At 39.9% G+C, this 12528-nt stretch overlaps 1 protein-coding gene across 1 annotated transcript in view; it reads right to left on the minus strand.

The window, feature by feature from the left end:
* Window positions 1-12528, minus strand: part of cdkal1 (CDK5 regulatory subunit associated protein 1-like 1) — a 658662-nt gene that overhangs the window by 344774 nt on the left and 301360 nt on the right.

Genomic DNA, 12528 nt, shown 5'->3' on the forward strand with positions numbered 1-12528 from the left:
TATAGGAAATGTCCAGTCTATGGTTTGGGCCAAGGGAAGGAGATTGGCAGACAAAAACTGAAACGTGCAGGAAGTTAATAAGCAGCTAAAGAAACACAATCAGGGACAAGCTGGTGAGTGAGATGGGTATCACAGCCTTTGATAGCTGAATAATTTCTAGTCTTTGCAGGAAAAAAGAATAAAAATTAGCCTTTTTCATCTTAAGTTAGTCTTTGCATCATATTAACTGATGCATTGGAGATAAAGATCCTATGCATTTGATGGAATTTTATTTTGACAATGACACACAAGTAGCGGTTTCTGAATTTTTCTGATGTGAAACTTTAGATGAATAAGCAATAACCCGAAGTTCTTATTTTCCCCCTAAAGTTCCTTCAATGATGCAAAGGAAATTCAAAATTAATTTCATCATCAGTGGAAAAGTGCTTCATAAATCTTGTAAATTACTTTCCATACAATTGAACAGGACATCAATAAAGGCAATGTCATTCTGCTGGTGGCTTCCTCCCTGCATTTCAATTTTCCCAGCGCCAATTGTTAATATTGAAAATTGGGAAGTGGAGGGCACTGAAGGGGCATAAAAGAGGCTAGTGCCCTGATCTCAGACATCTGTCAGCACATTTTTCTGGGCACCAGGAGATGGTGTGGCCCAACAAAGCCTCAACTTTTGACCATCCTTTCCTTCTGGTAGCAACACTTCTTTCAAGTACAACTTTTGACACCTTTGAAATAGTAAAATGTCCCAAATGTTTCACAGAAGTATTATTAAACAAAATTACACTTAGCCACATACAGTGATATTAGAACTTCATCACCAAGAACCTGATTAAAGGAATGTGGTTTTAGGAGGGATTTCGGGTAGAAAGAGATTGAGAGGCAAAGTAATTTAAGGAGGGATCAGAGCTGAGGGTTTATGCAACTGAAAGTTGAAATCTTGATGGCACAACTGAATATTGACTATTAAATGACTGCATTTCGAAAGTAATCACTTAGTGGTAAAAATGTGATAAAGTGCTGATAACGACAAACTGTTTAAAAAAAAGGTAATGTTTTAATTTGAGGATTTGATCTTTTGGTAATTTGTCCCCTTTAATTATTAATCTGCTTTTAAAAAAGCATACAAAGACAACCTTATTTAACAAGAACATTTGGGAAATGCTTAGCAGGCCAGGCAGCATCTGTCAAAGGAACAAAACTTAATGTCTCATGTCGCGTAACCTGTGTCAGAACATTTCTTTGTTATTTTAGTTAAACAAGATTTTTTTTTATAATCAAGAGAGCTTGTTAGCACAAATTAAAAAAAGAGGCTAAAGGAAGAAAAATCTTAGCTTCAAAATTTAGCTTTGTTTGAATCCAATAAGCTAAGAGAAAATAAATTTGTACAAGACATACAATGATTCTATAATAGAGTATCACCATATTGTCAGATGATCACAAGACAATTACGCAGTGGGTCACTCTTTAGCCATTCTGAATTCAACTATCCAATAAAAGTTCAAAATTTTTCTTTCTCCCTTCAATTTCAGCTGCCATTAATGTCTTAAATATACACAGAATGTCAGTACTGTGGGCGGCACAGGGACCTGGGTTCGATTCCTGGCTTGGGTCACTATCTGTGTGGAGTTTGCATGCTCCCAATGTCTGTGTGGGTTTCCTCTAGGTGCTCCAGCTTCCTCCCAAAGTCTGAAAGTCATGCTTGTTAGGTGCATTGGCCATGGTAAATTCTCCCTCAGTGTACCTGAACAGACACTGGAGTGTGGCGACTAGGGGATTCTCACAGTAACTTCATTGTGGTGTTAATGTAAACTACTTGTGACTAATAAATAAACTTTACTGTACTGGAAGTAATTGCTGGGACTGACTGGATTGCTCTGTAGAGAGCTGCTATTATCTTGATGGGCTAACCAGACTCCTATGCCATTATGAGTCTATGAATCTAAGGGTAGCTCATACATTTTTCACGATATAAGTTCTAAATTTACTTTTTAACTAGTTTGAATTAGTGTCCTCTTGTTCTACTTGAATAACATTCTAGTCTTCTTATTTTTATTCCCTTAGGCAAATTACATCCCTTTATAAAATCAGCTCTCACCACTTCTAGACTGAAAAGCCCAAGTTCATCATGTTTTGACCTCTGATACTAAAGATTCACCTCATAGCTTTTTGCTACACAGCCCAATACTTCTACCAGAATTGGATGCGGTAGTTAATATGCAGTCAAATCACAGCTCTGCATAGTTTGATCAAAAACATTCTTCAACATGTGACCAGTTCTTTTGGCTATGTAGTTCAATATGCCATCGGTTTTAATACTTGCTGATGTGCACTGGTTAGACATATTGAACAGTCTACTAAATTATTAATGATTACTTCTTAAAGATAAGCTTGTGATTGAAAACAACAAGCTGGAGGAAGTATATTTACATAAAGGATCCATTACACTATTTTAAAAAATTGTGAGCCAGTCTGCATGTGATACAGAATGTAATATATTTTCTAGTGTTGAGTAACAGAAAGGGTTTGAACCAGGTCACTTCAAGAATGTTAACTTGATACATGTTGGGGAGACAGAGGAATTAGATGTGGATTTGTGCTCATAATTCCCATTTCTCAACCATTAGGAGGAGGCAACAAGCAGAGACCAAACAATTCCACGCGAGGCTAAAAGGAAACTTTAATACAAAACTAAATAGGGGCATTAGGAAGCACTAGCAATCCAATTTGAAAGTTGTTCAACTGCTTTATTTATATCTATCTGCTCTGAAATTTGCACAGATCTTCCTGAAGCTGTCTCAGAATACCTCTGCACAGACGGTGGCAACGTATGAAGTACGTCAACATTCTCTGTAGACAGGAAAGGCTAATGCAAGTTTACCTAACTTTGACCAATGATTTGAACATTAATTATGAAAATCCAATAAGTTTTTTTTAAAAGCTGGTGGTGTTATTTTGTGAGACTGCTGTCAAAACCTGGAGTCTCTCTATGTGAAAGTGTAGATAGAAGATAGGGTTATAGCGTTATAATCCTGATTCACACATTCCATGAGCAAAATGCAAGAACAGAGCTTCTCAGGAGTATTATTTTTATGTCAAAATCACAAGTTTTTTTTAATTATAATGATTCAGTCATGACGATCAAAAACAACAACTACGAAGCAATTTAATTCGGACGGTCAACTTTCTAATAATTATTTTTCCTTGGGGCACGTTTGAAAGAAGCTGCAGCCATGTGGCAAGGGTTGGTATATGCACCTCTATATCTGTGTTAATGGCGCATTGTAGCTGATTAAGAAAATCTTACAGCAGACTTGTAGGAAAGAATGATAGCTGGCCAGAGTACTGCAACTTAGAGAAGCACAAAAGCACGTCATTAAGAGATAATAAAAGGTGAATCAGCATCAGTGTCAAAATCATCAACACATTTTAAAAAAATGCTTTTTTGAAGTTGTCTAGGGGTCTGAAAATCAAGATGTGGGTATGCCGGCGTTGGACTGGCGTAAACACAGTAAAAAGTCTGACAACACCAGGTTTTAGTCCAACCTATTTATTTGATAATATACTCACAAGCTTTCGGGGTTAGTCCCTTCGTCAGGTGAATGGAGAGTTCTGGCCTCAGACAGAGCATATAAAGCACAGACAGTTTAGAGATTACTGATTAGAATGCGAATCCTTACACCTAACCTGCTGTTCAAGACCTGAAGTGGCTGATAATGTGAGTGGAAGGAGCACTGATCACAGTTTAAAGAGATGTGTATTGTCTCCAGACAGTACAGTAAGTGAGGTTTTGCAAACCCAGGCAAGTCACGGGGATTACAGATAGTGCGACATGAACCCAAGATCCCTGTTGAGACCGTCCTCATGTGTGCGGAATAGCCAAGTTCTGATAGCCAAGTTCCGCACACATGAGGACGGTCTCAACAGGGATCTTGGGTTCATGTCGCACTATCTGTAACCCCCGTGGCTTGCCTGGGTTTGCAAAACCTCACTTACTGTACTGTCTGGAGACAATACACATCTCTTTAAACTGTGATCAGTGCTCCTTCCACTCACATTATCAGCCACTTCAGGTCTTGAACAGCAGGTTAGGTGTAAGGATTCGCATTCTAATCAGTAATCTCTAAACTGTCTGTGCTTTATATGCTCTGTCTGAGGCCAGAACTCTCCATTCACCTGACGAAGGGACTAACCCCTAAAGCTTGTGAGTATATTATCAAATAAATAGGTTGGACTAAAACCTGGTGTTGTCAGACTTTTTACTCTGAAAATCAATACAGGTGAATGAACACAGTGAATTTTAGTTCTTTTGTTCATAATTTTGCTTCAACGCAGCACATTAAGACCACATCACAGCACAGCACTATAATGCGTTTCCATAATAATGCATATGGCAATGGCATATCAGGTTGGGTCTATACTCACTAGAGTTTAGAAGAATGGAAAGTGATCTTACTGAAACTTAAGATTCCGAAGGATTTTGATAGGGTAAATGCAGAGAGGATGTTTCTCCTTATGGGGGGATCTAGAACTAGGGGGCACAGTTTCAAATTAAAGGATTTCCCATTTAAGAAATGATAAGGAGGAATTTCTTCTCTTAAAATATCATTGGTCTTTAAATTCTCTTCCACAGAGAACAGTGGAGGCTGATTATTGGTTATTCAAGACTGTTGGATAGTTTTTTGATTGACAAACGAGCCAACAGTTACAAGGAACAGGCAGTAAATTGAAGTTAAGGCCATAATCAGATCAAGCATGATCTTATTAAATGGCAGAGCAGGCTCAATGGGCCAAATGCCTACTCATGCTCCTAGTTCTCTTAAGATACGATTTAACAGAAACCTCCAGAACTGACCATCTGTATTGCTTGAAAAAGATATGGTAATGCTGACCATCTAAGGGCTCCTCAGCAAAAGTTTCACATCTTAAAACCAGCTGGAAACATTTTGCAAAAGATAGGGTTTCCAATCCTCTAGCTTGACCAGGAGTTTCCATGAATTGAAGGCCAATCACCAGAGCACTTGCTTGAAATTCTGGAGAAAACTCAGCAGAACATTGGTCTTTTAGGTCATTTACATATATAAGAGTATTGAAAATGGGAGAAGGCGGCTGTTTGGCTGGTAGTCAAGCATTATCTCCTTGGGTAATGAGTCTTTTTGCTTTCCAATTGGCGTCAGAAGTGCATCACAACGATGGATGTGTTAGGTGACAAATGGTTACAGCATGGGGACAAGTCATGTGATGAAACCTCCAGGAATACATTTAATCACAACAGCAATCCCAGCAGAATGAGATGGGGTAGCATGGTGGCACAGTGTTTGGCACTGCTGTCTCATCACACCAGGGACCTGGGTTCAATTTCCAGTTTGGGTGACTGTCTGTGCATAGTTTGCATGTTCTTCCCATATCTGCGTGGATTTCCTCCAGGTGCTCCAGTTTCCTCCCATAGTCCAAAGATGTGCAGGTCAGGTGGACTGGCCATGCTAATTGCCCTTTGCTGTCCCAAGATCAGTAGGTTAGGGGATTTAGTGGGGTAAATACATGGGGTTACAGGAAAGGACTTGGGTAGAATGCTCTGTCGGAGAATCGGTGCACTCAATGGGTGGAATGGCCTCCTTCTGCACTGTAGGGATTCTATGAGATGGATTCCAACATCCCTATCAATTTTAAGCAAACAGAATTCACACTTCAAGGTTTGACAAGGTGCCTCACAAGAGGTTATTACAGAAGGTCGGGGGCATGGAGTTGGGGATAGGGTGTTAGCGTGGATAGAGGATTGGCTGTCAAATAGGAGGCAGAGAGTGGGGGTCAATGGGTGCTATTCGGATTGGCGGATGGTGACTAGTGGAGTGCCCCAGGGGTCGGTGCTGGGGCCTCAGCTATTTACCATTTATATAGATGATCTGGAGGAGGGAACTGAGTGTATGGTGTCGAAATTTGCTGATGACACCAAGATTGGTGGAACGGCAAATTGTGCGGAGGGTGTGGAGAGTCTGCAGAAGGATCTAGATAGGCTGGGCAAATGGGCCAGGAACTGGCAAATGGAATTTAATGTTGGCAAATGTGAGGTTGTCCACCTTGGTAGGAATAATGGTAGGAAGGACTATTACTTACGTGGCAAAAAACTGCAGCATGCGACGGTGCAGAGGGACCTCGGGGTCCTTGTGCATGAGTCGCAAAAACCCAGCTTGCAGGTGCAGCAGGTGGTCAGGAAGGCGAATGGGATGCTGGCCTTCATAGCGAGGGGGATTGAATATAAAAGTAGGGAGGTCTTGCTGCAGCTGTATAGGGCACTGGTGAGGCCGCAGCTGGAGTACTGTGTGCAGATTTGGTCGCCGCACAAACACAAGGATATTTTGGCCTTGGAGGGAGTGCAGAGGAGGTTTACTAGGCTGATACCGGAGTTGAGGGGGTTGAACTATGAGGAGGGGCTGAATAAACTAGGCTTGTACTCGTTAGAGTTTAGAAGAATGAGGGGAGATCTCATTGAGACATATAAGATGATGAATGGGATGGATAGGATAGAGGTGGAGAGGCTCTTCCCGCTCAGAAAGGACAGTAGGACTAGAGGGCACAGCCTCAAGATAAAGGGGGGGGGGGGGGGGGGTTAGAACGGAGTTGAGGAGGAACTTCTTCACTCAAAGGGCGGTGAATCTCTGGAATTCTCTGCCCGTTGAAGTGGTGGAGGCTGCCTCGCTAAATATTTTTAAGACGCGGGTTGATAGGTTTTTGATAGGCAAGGGGATTAAGGGTTATGGGGAGAGGTCGGGAATGTGGAACTGAGCCACGACAGATCAGCCATGATCTTATTGAATGGCGGGGCAGGCTCGAGGGGCTAGATGGCCTACTTCTGCTCCTATTTCTTATGTTCTTATGTACTTCACAACATGAATTTGTTTTTTGATTTAATAAATAATAAGCATGATGAATAATGAAAACGAAAGTGGATAATGACGAACAGTAACAGGTTCATTTGTGGCAGCTCCCACAGTTGAAAAAATACAGATACTCACTATTCTAGGCTCATAAACAGAAATTTGCCAGTACTGACATTTTCAGGGAAAGAATTAAAGATTAGCTTTAATACGAAAGAATTGAGATAAGCCAGGGAGAGAAACAAAATAGAAAGGTGGTGAGTGTGAGAACAAAATAAAATTATTCCATTACAAAAGATGGCCACTAGTTATTTAAAAGAAAAAAGAGATTCAAGGTTCCACTTTAATTGCCATTTATAATATTTTACTTACATAGGATTATACGAATCAAAAACTCCATTCATTGACAAAAGCTGACAACATTATCTCAGAATGATTTAATTACAAAATAAGCTCAAGTCAAACATCTATCCAAACAATGTCACTTTACAGAAGTGAATATGCTGACTGTCACTTTTTGGGGCCTTGCAAATTAAGACATATCACAGAATGTGCAGCTTCAATGTTTAATGCAATTAGCATTACAAAATTACAGATAAATTTTGTTCAATACATACTTGGTTTCCCAAAAATGTTTAAACAATAGAAAGGAATGAGAATAGAAAATCAAAAATTTATACATGGATAGTGAATGAAGGGTCAAATGGAAGAAACAAGCCCTAAAACCGCTAATGGCAATGAGATAAGATTGCAAGTATTCATAGAATCCCTATAGTGTAGGAGGCCATTCAGCCCATCGAGCCTGCAATACCATCCATGTCCTATCCCTGTAACCCCACACATTTACCCTGCTATCCCCCTGACACTAAGGGATAATTTTAGCATGGCCATTCAGCATAACCCGCATATCTTTGGAGTGTGGGAGGAAACCAGAGCACCCGAATGAAACCCATGCAGACACAGGGAGAACATGCAAACTCCACGCAGACAGTCCTGAGGCCAGAATTAATCCAGATCCCTGACGCTATTAGGCAGCAGTGCTAACGACTGTGCCACTGTGCCGCCCTTGAAGTATTGCTTTTGTAATGCAGCTTGACTTGAGGTTATGTTTTTAAGGCATTACCAATAAAAAAGATAAATGGACTAGTAAATCACTGATGAAAAATATGCTCTCCAAGTACAAGAAGCCCAACTGAGCAGTTCATTTCCATTTCAGTACTTCAGTGACTTGCACTGCCTTCTCCCTTGCAGCCTCTAGAAGCATATTCAGTTACTTATAACCCTTTACAGTTATACAATAGCAGTCTGCACTTTGGTCCAAAAAAAAAGGGTATAAACTGGGAAGCATAAATTAATCCCCATTTAATCTATTTACAGACTCACAGCATTGACTAAGATGCAGGCAAAGATTTGTATGCATTTAAGCAACTCTTCCGAAATCATGCACTGAAATGGCAAACTCGATGAGGTTGTTCATCTAAGTAAATCAATCTATAAAAGAATGAAAGGAATGAAATGCAATAAAGCAAAGGGATAAAATAGCTCAAATAATAGAGCCAACCACAGTCTGACTTAGACAAATGTTACATACAGGATGCTGCATAGATCAAAAAGGAAACAAAATACATCAGAGAAAAACTAAAAAGCTTGCTCTTACACAGATCAAACAGCTACAATGCTGATAATCTTTTTAATGATTATCAAAAGAGAACACAATCTTCCAGGGCTATAATCATTATCCTTATGCGTATGTTGCTGTGTGCATTCAATTTGTTAAAGATGAACTCATTGAATTAAAATTCAAAGTTCTTGCAAAGAATGTGAATACATTCTGAACTGAATTAAAAAATCTGAAGTACTCCAACTAGGTTATTGTTTTTGAACACTCAAAGTTGACCTAATTTGGACAATCGTGCCTGTACAAAGTTGAGGATAATTAATACATCAAAAGCTAAGTCACAAGATCTCTAAAGTGCTACAAATTGGCTGGATGAGCGTTTATGCCCATCATTCCACAGAGAGGTGCTAATTTCAGATACAGCAAATAATCGACATTCAAATAACCTGGGCAGCATTTCATATCTATTGGCCAATTTGAAGGGTGGCACCAGCATACAGTTGGGAGCAGGTCACATCCATGGTGTTTCATTTTTAACAGAGGGGAATTCTCAGTAGAAGATAAAACACAGAAGTTCCACCCAAAAAAGGGAAGAAGCCTTGCATTTTTACAGCACCTTGAAGGCATCAAGATGTCGTAAAGCATTTTAGAGCTAATTAATTATTCTTACTGAAGTGTAATCACTCGTGCAAGTTAGGAAATGCGGCAATTAAATTACGCACAAGGTCCCACAAATAGCAATGACTTAACAGTCAGATTATTTAGTTTAGTGATTTTTATTTTCAGATGCTGATTTGTTGATTTAAAGCACTTTTTACATTTATATTTTAAATTGCCTTATGTGTATTCAAGAACAACATTCTACACTGGCCCAGTGTAATGCTTTTTTTTTACTCCCATGGCATAATTCTGACCACCTCTCTCAAGGATCCAGCAGTGTGCTTTTGTATTTCTTTGCAGTGCACTATCCTCCATCCAATATCAAACAGGTTTTAGATGATTGTCTGCTGGATCAATGAGATAAGTAAGGGGAAAAGGCGATCCAGAGGATGGGATGATAGTGGTCAGAGGATCCTAATTGGACAGGGTACAATTGTGCTTAGCTAACAATGATACACGTCTTTCTTTTTGTAGCAGAAAAATTACATAAATTCAGGATATTGCTGAAAATAGAGGCACGTTGCTGAAATGTTCATTTTACACATCAGGACAAATGCAAGAATGCCAAATTTCAAACGATCGCAACAATTTATACTACAGGAGAAAAGGGTGCTGATTTGTTAATCAGAGTCGAATAGCTGACCAAAGAGGAAGCAAAATAGGTATAGCTTCACCTATAGCATTATATTACAATTCTGCAGCTTATATTTCTCTATGGCCTGAATTTTTAGCATGAGTGTGGTCAGCGTCCCCTGAAGTGGATATAGAATCCACTCCTGCCTACAATTGACAGCCAAAGGCAATTTCATGCTGGCTGGTCAATTAACGGTGTAAAATGTGCACCGAGACAGGTTTAGCTGATCCACCAGGGTACGGAAGAGGGCCAGCACCTGGAACAGGAATGGTGCAGGCAGCAAATTTAAATGCAGCTCCCTGCAGACTGATAATCTAGGTTTAAGGCATCAGGGTGCTTGTTTGCAATGCTGAGTTACCAAAACAAAGTGCTACTCCAGTGTGCAAAATGGCACCAATGCCTGAATCCCATGCCAGGTGTGATGGGAATGTCCAGATCTAGTCTCCAGAACACCATTCACCCTATTTCTTAGGTAGGTTTTAATGGAGGCACTAAATGATCATTGTCACACCCTGTCACCAAGAGGAGGACACCGTACATCAATGAAGAAAGAAATGGACAGAGGTGGTGACCCTAGACTGTAGCTATGATGTTGTACGCTGAACTTCATTGGGTTGGACATTATATCTCATTATTCTAAACAAATATACACCACTAAGAACAAGTTATCCTTCCAGCTTTTGAGACATACTTGCAGGTAACATCAGCGGGGCTCTCAATAGGTTGTACTATGATAACTATGAAGACTTATCCTATAGTCTAACGTACCAGTATTGTTTGTTACAGTAAAAAATCTTACTTGTCATGTGAACCTTTGAGTTGGCCACTGAGAAATTCATATCTCTTTTTAAAAGCTTTTGTCTCTAAGATGATCATAAGAAACTTCAACTTATTCCAGAAAATTTGTTCAAGAGCAATTAGCCTCGAGTTGAGCAAACAAATGTAACCAATTGCACTTTCAGCTTAAAAGTAAACTTAGTTTACACTTCAGCATTGGTAGAATATTTTGTCTCGTATGCAGTATAATCCCCCCTGCGCATCTGAAGTAGACTTTCATCCAACACACCATTATTAGTGCCATGAGAAATCAACTAGTTATCTCAACAAATGTGTGATACGCTCTTTTTCCTTTACAAGAGTTTTAAAAAATTGGAACTTCTCTGATGGATCACAAACAAAATACCTATACTGAAGCACAGAAAGTAGTCTCCAACAAATGGTGAAACCGGATTAATGTGCAACTGACCACTCCACAGTTCAGTAGTTTCTCTCAAACAATTTGAAACACTTCTCTTTTCATCTTTCAGTACTTTGGAATGATATTTAATATGATTAATCAGTTTGTTAATTTGTGTTTATTTGTTGAAATGATTGATTGTATTTTTCTGTTCAGAGATGCATAAATTCAGTAACTAGTGCCTCTAGGTGATTCCCTAGCAATTACTAAACAGTACATTGATATAAGCTAACCAATATATTTATTAATAATAACTGGCTTATGGCTTGTTCTCTATGTTATGACTGACTTATATTTATTTATATAATTCTCCCTCAGTGTACCCGAACAGGCACCAGAATGTGGCAACCAGGGGATTTTCACAATAACTTCAACGCAGTGTGAATACTTGTGACTAATAAATAAACTTTATCTCCGGGTGCTCCAGTTTCCTCCCACAGTCCAAAGATGTGCAGGTTAAGTGAACTGGCCATGCTAAATTATAAGTATTTTTTATTTTATTACATAAGTAAGCTTAAAAAGTTGCATCATTTCTGCTTAACTGGACTTGGATTCTGATTTAGAATAAATAAATTGTCTAGTTTAAGTTATTTGATTTCTTAGGAGTAAAAAGTAAGCATTAGTTGATTTGTTGAGATACACTGACTCTCACTGAAATATGGTATCCACACAATTCAACTCTCACAGGAAGGATGGGTTCCACGGATACAGTTGATGCAGGTCCCACCAGGAGGAGCAGCCGGGACAGAGAAATATAGCAGGTAGGTTTGTGGAGTTGGTGTAAGCATGTGGGACAAGTATCTGATCCATACTGCAGGCCTGAGTCAACTCTGAGGGAGGTCCAGCCAGGATCCTGGCACAGGCAGCTATTGGGAGACCCAAGTCCCACAACCTCCACCATCTAGAAGGTTAAGGGCAGCAGCCTGATGGGAATGAGAACATCAGCACTTGAGTGATGTTCTCCCCCAAAGACACACACCAATGTGGCATGGAACTATATTGCAGTTCCTTCAGCTTCAATGGGTCAAAAGTCCTGAAAGTTACTTCCTAACAGCACTGTGGATGTCTCTATTGCTGGTCTAGCCAATGATGCTCACACCCCATAAACAAATAAAAAGATGTCATCAGCAGAGGGAGAGAAGGACAGCCAGGGTCTCAGTCCAGCAGCAGGAAGTTTCGGAGGGGTGGGGGGGAAGGCGCAGTAGTAGTAGTAGAAGATGGGAGGTTTTTCACATTCAGGCAAGTAGTGAAATCCAGGTGACGGAGAATGAGTGAGTGGGGAGTGAGTGGGAACTGAGTGGGAATGGGAAGGAGGGCATGGGATAATGTGTGGGGAAGGAGACGATCGAATGCTTTTGATGCCTGCTGATTGTTTTTGATCACTCCTGGTCACATTGAATGTGAAAAGATGGCAATGAATGCTGATGACTGACAAATAACTAATTCCAAATTAAACCTTTTGATGCTGAATGATGACTGATTACATTTGAGCTCATTTGAATACTAATGT

This window comes from Carcharhinus amblyrhynchos, chromosome 2, assembly GCF_965287045.1.
Source record: "Carcharhinus amblyrhynchos chromosome 2, sCarAmb.v2.hapA, whole genome shotgun sequence".
In the NCBI taxonomy this organism is placed as follows: domain Eukaryota; kingdom Metazoa; phylum Chordata; class Chondrichthyes; order Carcharhiniformes; family Carcharhinidae; genus Carcharhinus; species Carcharhinus amblyrhynchos.